Raw genomic sequence first — 7,594 nt, 5'->3', positions numbered from 1 at the left:
GGTTATATTTATATATTCATGTGTGGGTATGAATGTATGTATGAGGATATAATTAAAGAATAAGCAACAAATTTGAGAAGAAAGGAGAAGACATGGAAAGACTTTGATGTGGTATCGGGTAGGGTGGAAATAATGTCAATACAGTACCCATTTCTGAAATTTAAAGAAGCAGAGGAGATGTATATCGCGAATATACATAAAGACTTTGAGGTAAAGAACATGGATTCAAAAATGAAAGAGCTATGCTACATGTATTAGGGAAAATATTTATTATTATTCTGAAATGAATTAAGTACTGGCAAGGAGGAAGCAGGAAAAGCACTGTGTACTTTCAGAGGATGTTTCTGCTAATGTTCTTTTTATCTATCACTTGAAAACTATTTTACTTCTACTCTGCTTCCAGATATGCATGAAGAGTACATAAGAGTTCAGTCCTTTCTGTTGTCTAACTGAATATGTGACTGTCCAGCTGCTGTGTCTAAGGAACCTTCATCCAAAGGGGGGGGGATATCTTCACCACTTTGCTTAGTTCTCACCACCTCCTTTATTTGTTTCAATTCATTCTGTTAGTAGATGCTTCCCATAGGTCAGCATAGAGTACATACAAGATACAGAAATAGCTCTGAGAATGCAGGTAAATTTGGTTAAGTCATAAATTCTACAAACACTTTCCCATTCCAACCTGAGTGAACCAGGCTCGTGACACCCAGAATTTAAGAGGTTTTTGGATCCTGGGAGGTCGCGGATGGCTGCTCCCCAGCTGTCATCATGCCACAAAATGAGTATATTGAATTGCACTGCAAATGATATGGATATCGTTTGGACTCACATGAGAAAGAGAGAAAGAAAGAAGGTCGGGAGGCCCATAAAAGTTCAAAGAAGTTTAAAAAAAGAAAAAAAAAAAAAGATTGGCCTGAAGGCTAAGCTCTACCATAAACAGCATAATGCGGAGAATATATATATATATAAAGACTACTAAGGTGCATGAAATGAGAAACACCAAGCAGAAGGATGATGAGAGAGCTCCACAAGGAGCAGTTCCTGCCTGTCTGCTGGACGGAGAGGGGCAGTCAAGAGCAAAAGTACTTTTCAACATGATTAAGCAGAAACGAAAGAAAAGGCAGGAAAATGGGAGGTCCCTCTACTGAAAGAAAGCTCATGCCGAAGGAGAAACAGAAGTATTGAAAGTTATTCGAACAGGAAAAAGGAAAAAGAAGGCATGGAAGACCATGGTTACTAAAGTCTGCTTTGTTGGTGATGGTTTTACAAGAACACCACCTAAATATGAACGGTTCATTAGGCCAATGGGTCTATGTTTCAAAAAAAAAGCCCACGTCACACACCCTGAGCTGAAAGCGACTTTTTGCCTGCCTATACTCGGTGTGAAAAAGAATCCATCATCCACATTACATACAACCTGGGTGTGATCACCAAAGGTACAGTTACTGAAGTGAATGTGAGCGAGTTGGGCCTTGTGACACAAGGAGGCAAGGTTATTTGGGGAAAGTATGCCCAAGTTACCAACAATCCTGAAAAGGATGGGTGCATAAATGCAGTCTTCCTGGTTTGACAGTGAAGTCATACAAGTCAGTCCACTCACTACCGAAGATATACATGCCGTCAGGAAAACACCATCGCTGTGACTTTTCTGATCTACCAAGCAGCCTTACCCCATGTGCAGTCATCAAGAAGTATTTATTAAGGTGTAAAGGAAAATAAAACACTGCCCAACTTATAAAAAATAAAATTAAATAAATAAATAAATAAATAAATTCTACAAACATTAGCAGTAAGCAGGGACAGTTCCATTCGAAAAGAGACACCTGGTTGAGGTTTTGAAGACTAAAACAGTAGCCTTCATATTACCAAAAGGAGCAAAGAGTAAATTGGAGACAAAGTTGCAGATGTCTAAGCCAGAGCCCTAAGTTCCTGAACCTGCAATTAGGACCAGATGAATAGAATTGAAACTAAAGTGCAGAGAGGAGGGGGGAGGGAGGGGGAGAGAGAGAGAGGGAAAGAGGGAGGGAAAAAAGGGAGAGAGAGAGAGTGCTGATCCTGAAATCCAGTGCCAAGACAGTTCCATGAAGAGAGCTTACCACGTTATTCTACAATTGCTCAGCATTAAAAACAATTGCTCAGCATTAAAAATATTAAGTAAGGGCATCTTGTAGATTTGTTTATTTAAGCGTGATGGGATGAATAAGGTAGAGGAGAAAGGGCAGGAAAGAGGCAGAGAAATTAGAAATAACAATGTAAAAGGGAAGACAGCTTAAGCCATTCATCCATCGGGGATCAGATATTATAAGATGATAAAGAAGGGGAAATAGACTTAACTTCAAATTCTGGAGATAGCTTCCATTCTGTTCAGTCTTTCCTACTCCTTATGTTGCCAGAGCATGTACCTTGCTTAGATAGGATACACTTGAAGTATTTGAATGTGAGCACAAGATGATGAGGTCTGTCTCGTCACAGGGTCTTGCAAGAAAAGAGCACATCACTTCAATCTATTAGTGGCCTCCAGCTTAAACTACAAAACTTGAAGGGCCACAATGATGGATCCATTAGGAAAGTGCCTGCTACTCATGCATTTGAACCTGAGCTGGCATCTCCATCACCCATACAAAATCTGGGTGTGGTTGCCTGCATCTGAAACACTAGCACTGGAAGATCAGAGACAGAGGGATACCTGGAACTCACTGGCTAGGCCACCTAGCCAAATCCATGAGCTCCAGATTCAGTGAAAGACTGTGACTAAGGAAATGTGACAGAGAGTATACCAGAGAGAAGATACCCAGTGTTGACTTCTGGCCTCAAAGTCTATGTACAAACACACACACACACACACACACACATGAATACACATGCACACACATACTCGCATAAAAATTAAGCTACATAGTCTTGCCTGTTTTCAAAAGTCTATTTCTTTTATCACTGTTTGCTATTCTCAATCTGTTTTGTTTCTAGCATCTTCTATGTAAATGGCTCTCTGAGGCGTTTAAACTCCCCTCCAGAAGAATAAATTCCCTCTTTTAGGCAGCTGTTGTATCCAGTGCACAACCCATATGTGGCTAATAGGCACATAATATATGAATAATTAAGTTGGTTTACTGAATACTCCAAATGAGTAATTGGACAGATTTGGTTCTAGAGCTAAACAGGTAACTATGGTTAATTTTTTGTGACCTTGCTTATGTCCTACACTGTATCTTCGTTAGCTTTACCTATACAGTGTTTAAAGATTAGTCTTGCTATGGAGCGTGGTAGAGCACACCTTTAAGTCCAGCACTCAGAGGTGGTGGCAGGAGGATCCCTGTGAGCCTGAGGCCACCCTAGTTGACATAGTTACTTCCAGTACAGCCAGTGCCATGTAGAAAGACCCTATCACAAAACAAAACCAACCAACCAATCAACCAATCAACCAATGAAATGAGTCTCATAAAAGTTGTATTGATTCATAGCTGATCAACTTGTGGCTAGACATAGAATCTGCTTGTGTCACTAACAATGTCTTGAAGGGAAATTTGCATACTTGTCTCACTATGCTAACAGAAAGGGGCATGAATGGTAAAGGTCAAATTTATAGGAATAAGGAATGGGCACCCACAGTGATGGCAGCCACGGTGAAATCACAGTGGCAGTCTACAAGCAAAAGTTGTCTTCCTGAACCTGGAAGAGGTGCTACTACTGCTGTAAAGGAGTAAAGATGATGGTGGCTTCTTGGTGGGACAATTGTGCTTCTACTCTTTTTTTTCCAAGTCGAATGAAACTAAATAGTTGAAAGAAAAACTGGATGATATGAAAAATTTTAGTGTTAAAATATGCTTTCTTGGAGCCAGCAGAAAATTTCTTAGAGGCTGAATGTGAGGGACATGTAGAACCTAGAAAGAGTTCACTCATTAAGTTGTGGCAGGGATATTCTTGGGCTACAAGGGCAGGAGGTGGGAGGTAGACCAGAAGTTCTTCCGTTTCCTCAGGGAATCCATAGTATCTCTATCTGAAAACTATGTGTACATACAAGTAAGCAGTTCTTATGCTTTGGACAGATATTCAAACTGTTGAAACTTTAAAGTATTGGTGTCTTGACTTCACCACGGGGCTTAGAGTTTTCCAAATTGGGAAATGCTTAAGATGTGTGAACAACAAAATAAAACAACTCAGCAAAATGTTTTCTATATTTCTTACATATTTCTATTGGTTTTTTTTTTTTTGTTTCTAATTTTTCTGTTGATTCTCACTCTGAATATCAAACTGGACTTGGACTTGCCTCAATATCCCCAATACTGGGATAATGGGCATGTTCAATCATACATGAAATTAAGTGTAAATAAATAAATGAAACTTACACATCTTAATGATTAATAACACATCATTTAAAACTCCTATAGAAATTTAGGTAGTTAAACAACATATCCAAAAGTAACTGAAATGTATATAAAAAGTTTTAACCTTGCCTCCCCAACCCCACCCCTCAGCCTCTGTATAATTACAGCTTGTTTCAAGAGTGAGGTAATTATTTTCTCCTGTATTCTATACCAAATGTAGGCAAATTTCCAGCCATCTCCTAGCAACCCCTCCCATCACACAACCACTGCTGCCGCGTCTCCATGAGTCATCATTCCCCATTCTCATCTTTCATTTACATTTAGAGAAAATTAACCTTCCTTCCCTAGAAGAGACTTGGCTGCCAGAAACCATGTGCTAAACAAAGGACTTATTTTCCCTCGTCTGGAAGTGAGTTGCTGCCCCTGCTATTATCTGGACCTTGGATAACTGCTCTGTTCCCTAGCTGCTCACTTTGCTGGTGGCGGTGGAACTACCCCTAGGGCTGCTGTAGGGTCAGCTGGTTGATGGCCTGTCTTTTTTCCCAGGTGTCACTGAGGAAGAATAATCCTGAACTCAGTGCGATTAGAGAGCCACAGCTTGCATTATTGCGTTTTCTGACTTTGTCTCTGGAACCCCGTAAACTCCGTTAGAGCAAATCCCACAAGGATCATTTAAAAGGGGGTGGGGGATCTTTTGAATGCATTTTTCGTTTTCTTCCACAATAGAATATAAATGCACTTCTTAAAAGAACCTTTAGAAATGCTGTAGGTTGCACAATGAGGTACATTCTTCCTCTATTCTTTCCTCGCATAACTTTTTTTTTCTGCTGGTACACATTATTGTTATTGACAGTTCTAAAGTCTGTAAAATAAAAAGAAATTAAACAGTGAATCAATAAAGATTAGCTATTTTCTCCAGATTACTAGCTTATCATTCTCATAATTGCAATAATGGTGGCTGATGGAAATTCTATTTATGTGAGTCATTTTATTCTTGTTATTTACTATTATTAATGTTACCATTATTATCTTCTTACCCTTCAGTTCACAAGATGTATCTTCTCAGTGAATTTTAATTCCAGGAGCTTGCTATTATACTGTACATAATCCTATCAAAGACTGTCCTTCATGCAACATTTTCAGTGATATATTATCCTAGAGACCATTAATGAATGAGCTTCATATCTTACTAATACTGTTTTAGATACTATTTTTATTAATTTCCCCAGCTGTAATTCTTCATACACTACCTGTGTCTGTCTTCTATTAAAGTTGTGTTTTCAATTTTTACATGGAGATTTCAAAGGGAACCATTAACTTTGTCTTTAAAATGGATTTTATTTCAGATCCCCAATGATTACATTATCATAATGCCCATGCTTTGTTCTTCTATACTGTTAAACAAGTTAATTTTCACCATTTTTCTTTACTTTGGATCCCAATTTTGTGTTAGCAATCAAAATTAAAACAGTAACACTGTGATCTGTCCAACATGCCAATGGGATGAGAAATAACTTGGAAAACAAACCAACTGCACTTTGTCTTTTCTCTAGGATCAAGGCACTGTCATCAGATAAAGGGGAGAATTGTGTCCACTATTGTAAGTATTATCTCTGAGCACTATGACTTGAAAGTAAATACCTTCATCAGAGAGGGTGCTGTGCTCCTGGCGATCATTTTTTTCGTCCCTGGTTTACTTGATTTTAAGGGGCCGAGTAATTGAGCAGCAAGAAAGCCACTTATTTGTCTTCATTTTCGGCTCTTCATCATTGCCACAGGACTCAGATCACAAATTGTGATTACACAAAAATAATTCTTGTTGAGCCTTTTCATTATTATTATTATTATTATTATTATTATTATTATTATTATTTATTATTATTATTTGCTCTGAACCCTTTTCTGGGAATGTTGTAGGATAGTGTGTGTGTCTGTCATATATACCTACAGGAAAGGTCAAACACAGAAATCATAGATTAAATAAGCCAAGACTCAAGCAACATCCCCATGTAATTACATTAAAACATTCTGACAGGTTAAAATTAGTAGCCAATATTAAAATGTCCTTAAAACTATACTCTGTATAGAGCATGTAAATAAGCTTAGTTCCACTGAAGAAAGATTAAATATACATGTGCTTTTCTGTAGTGTAGATTAATAGCTAGGTAGAAAGGCATTATTATAGTAATATCAACTTGTAATATATTTAGCACATAACGGTAGCTTTTTATAAACAATATACATACTGGTTTATATTGATATACTTGATAAACCTTTACATACATTATTTGCTCCTTCATACACCTACTAATTTATGGACATGTGCAAAATATACATATGCTATTATAAATGGACTAAAGGCAATTAGAAAGATCAAAAGCTAGCTGCACTAAAGAGTGGGAGGAGTAGAGACATTAGAAACGTAGGTCAGGGAAGGAGATCAGAAGGAAGCAGCAAACGTTCTGTTTAAATTGAAACAGCAAAATTTACTCCCTCACTCGCCTTTTCAAAACAAGAAATCAAACTACTCATAAAGTTGCCGACATAAGATAACTCCTGCCAGATGGGGTGGTTAATGCACAATCGTGCAACCTCTCAGGGTGAAGAGGAGGAGCACCAAGGGTTTGAGGCTGACAAGGGCTTCACAGTGAGTTCCAAATGAGTCTGGACCACATGTTAATATTGCCTACTGGTTTTATCCTGTCAGAGTATTTTAAGACAATTATTTTCCCAGTTTCATGGTGGCATGAAATTGTGTCAGTAGGTTTAGAATATTTGCTTCCTCCAATTCTACCATTTTACTAATACTAAACATTTTTTTAAAAAGAGAGGCTCTTTCATTGAATTTTTAAATTAAGATGTTGTTACATCATTTCCTCTTCTACTTCCTCCCTCCTTAAATCATGGCATCTTTTTTTTCTTGAATTGTTATTGATTACACACATACACAGAGAGAGATATACACAGACACACATGCACACACGCACATGCATGCACACACATTTACAACTACACACTGCTTGGTCTGTTAGTGTTTCTTGTATGTTATATGATTTCAGGGCTGACAACTTGGAAAACTAATTAAGGCACTCATACCTCTGGAATACCATTTCTCTTACTCCCAGGATTCTGTAGTTCTTTTGCCATGGGTAGGATCCCATGAGGTGTCTTCCTTCTATGTTCAAGTGTCTATTGGTGTATTTCACGAGGTCTTGTTTAGGCAGCCATATTAATGAGGTGTCATTGGGTGATACATCTTTGTCGTTTTA

General features: G+C 38.0%; 1 pseudogene; it reads left to right on the top strand.

Annotated features, from left to right (window-relative positions):
* The first annotated feature begins 768 nt into the window (after positions 1-768).
* On the top strand, positions 769-1,570 carry LOC117720962 (ribosome biogenesis protein NSA2 homolog pseudogene; annotated as a pseudogene).
* The last annotated feature ends 6,024 nt before the right edge of the window (positions 1,571-7,594 follow it).

This window comes from Arvicanthis niloticus, chromosome 15 (assembly GCF_011762505.2).
Source record: "Arvicanthis niloticus isolate mArvNil1 chromosome 15, mArvNil1.pat.X, whole genome shotgun sequence".
Taxonomy (NCBI): Eukaryota; Metazoa; Chordata; class Mammalia; order Rodentia; family Muridae; genus Arvicanthis; species Arvicanthis niloticus.
The sequence above is the reverse complement of the archived record's forward strand: the minus strand, read 5'-3'. Positions and strand labels throughout refer to the sequence as shown.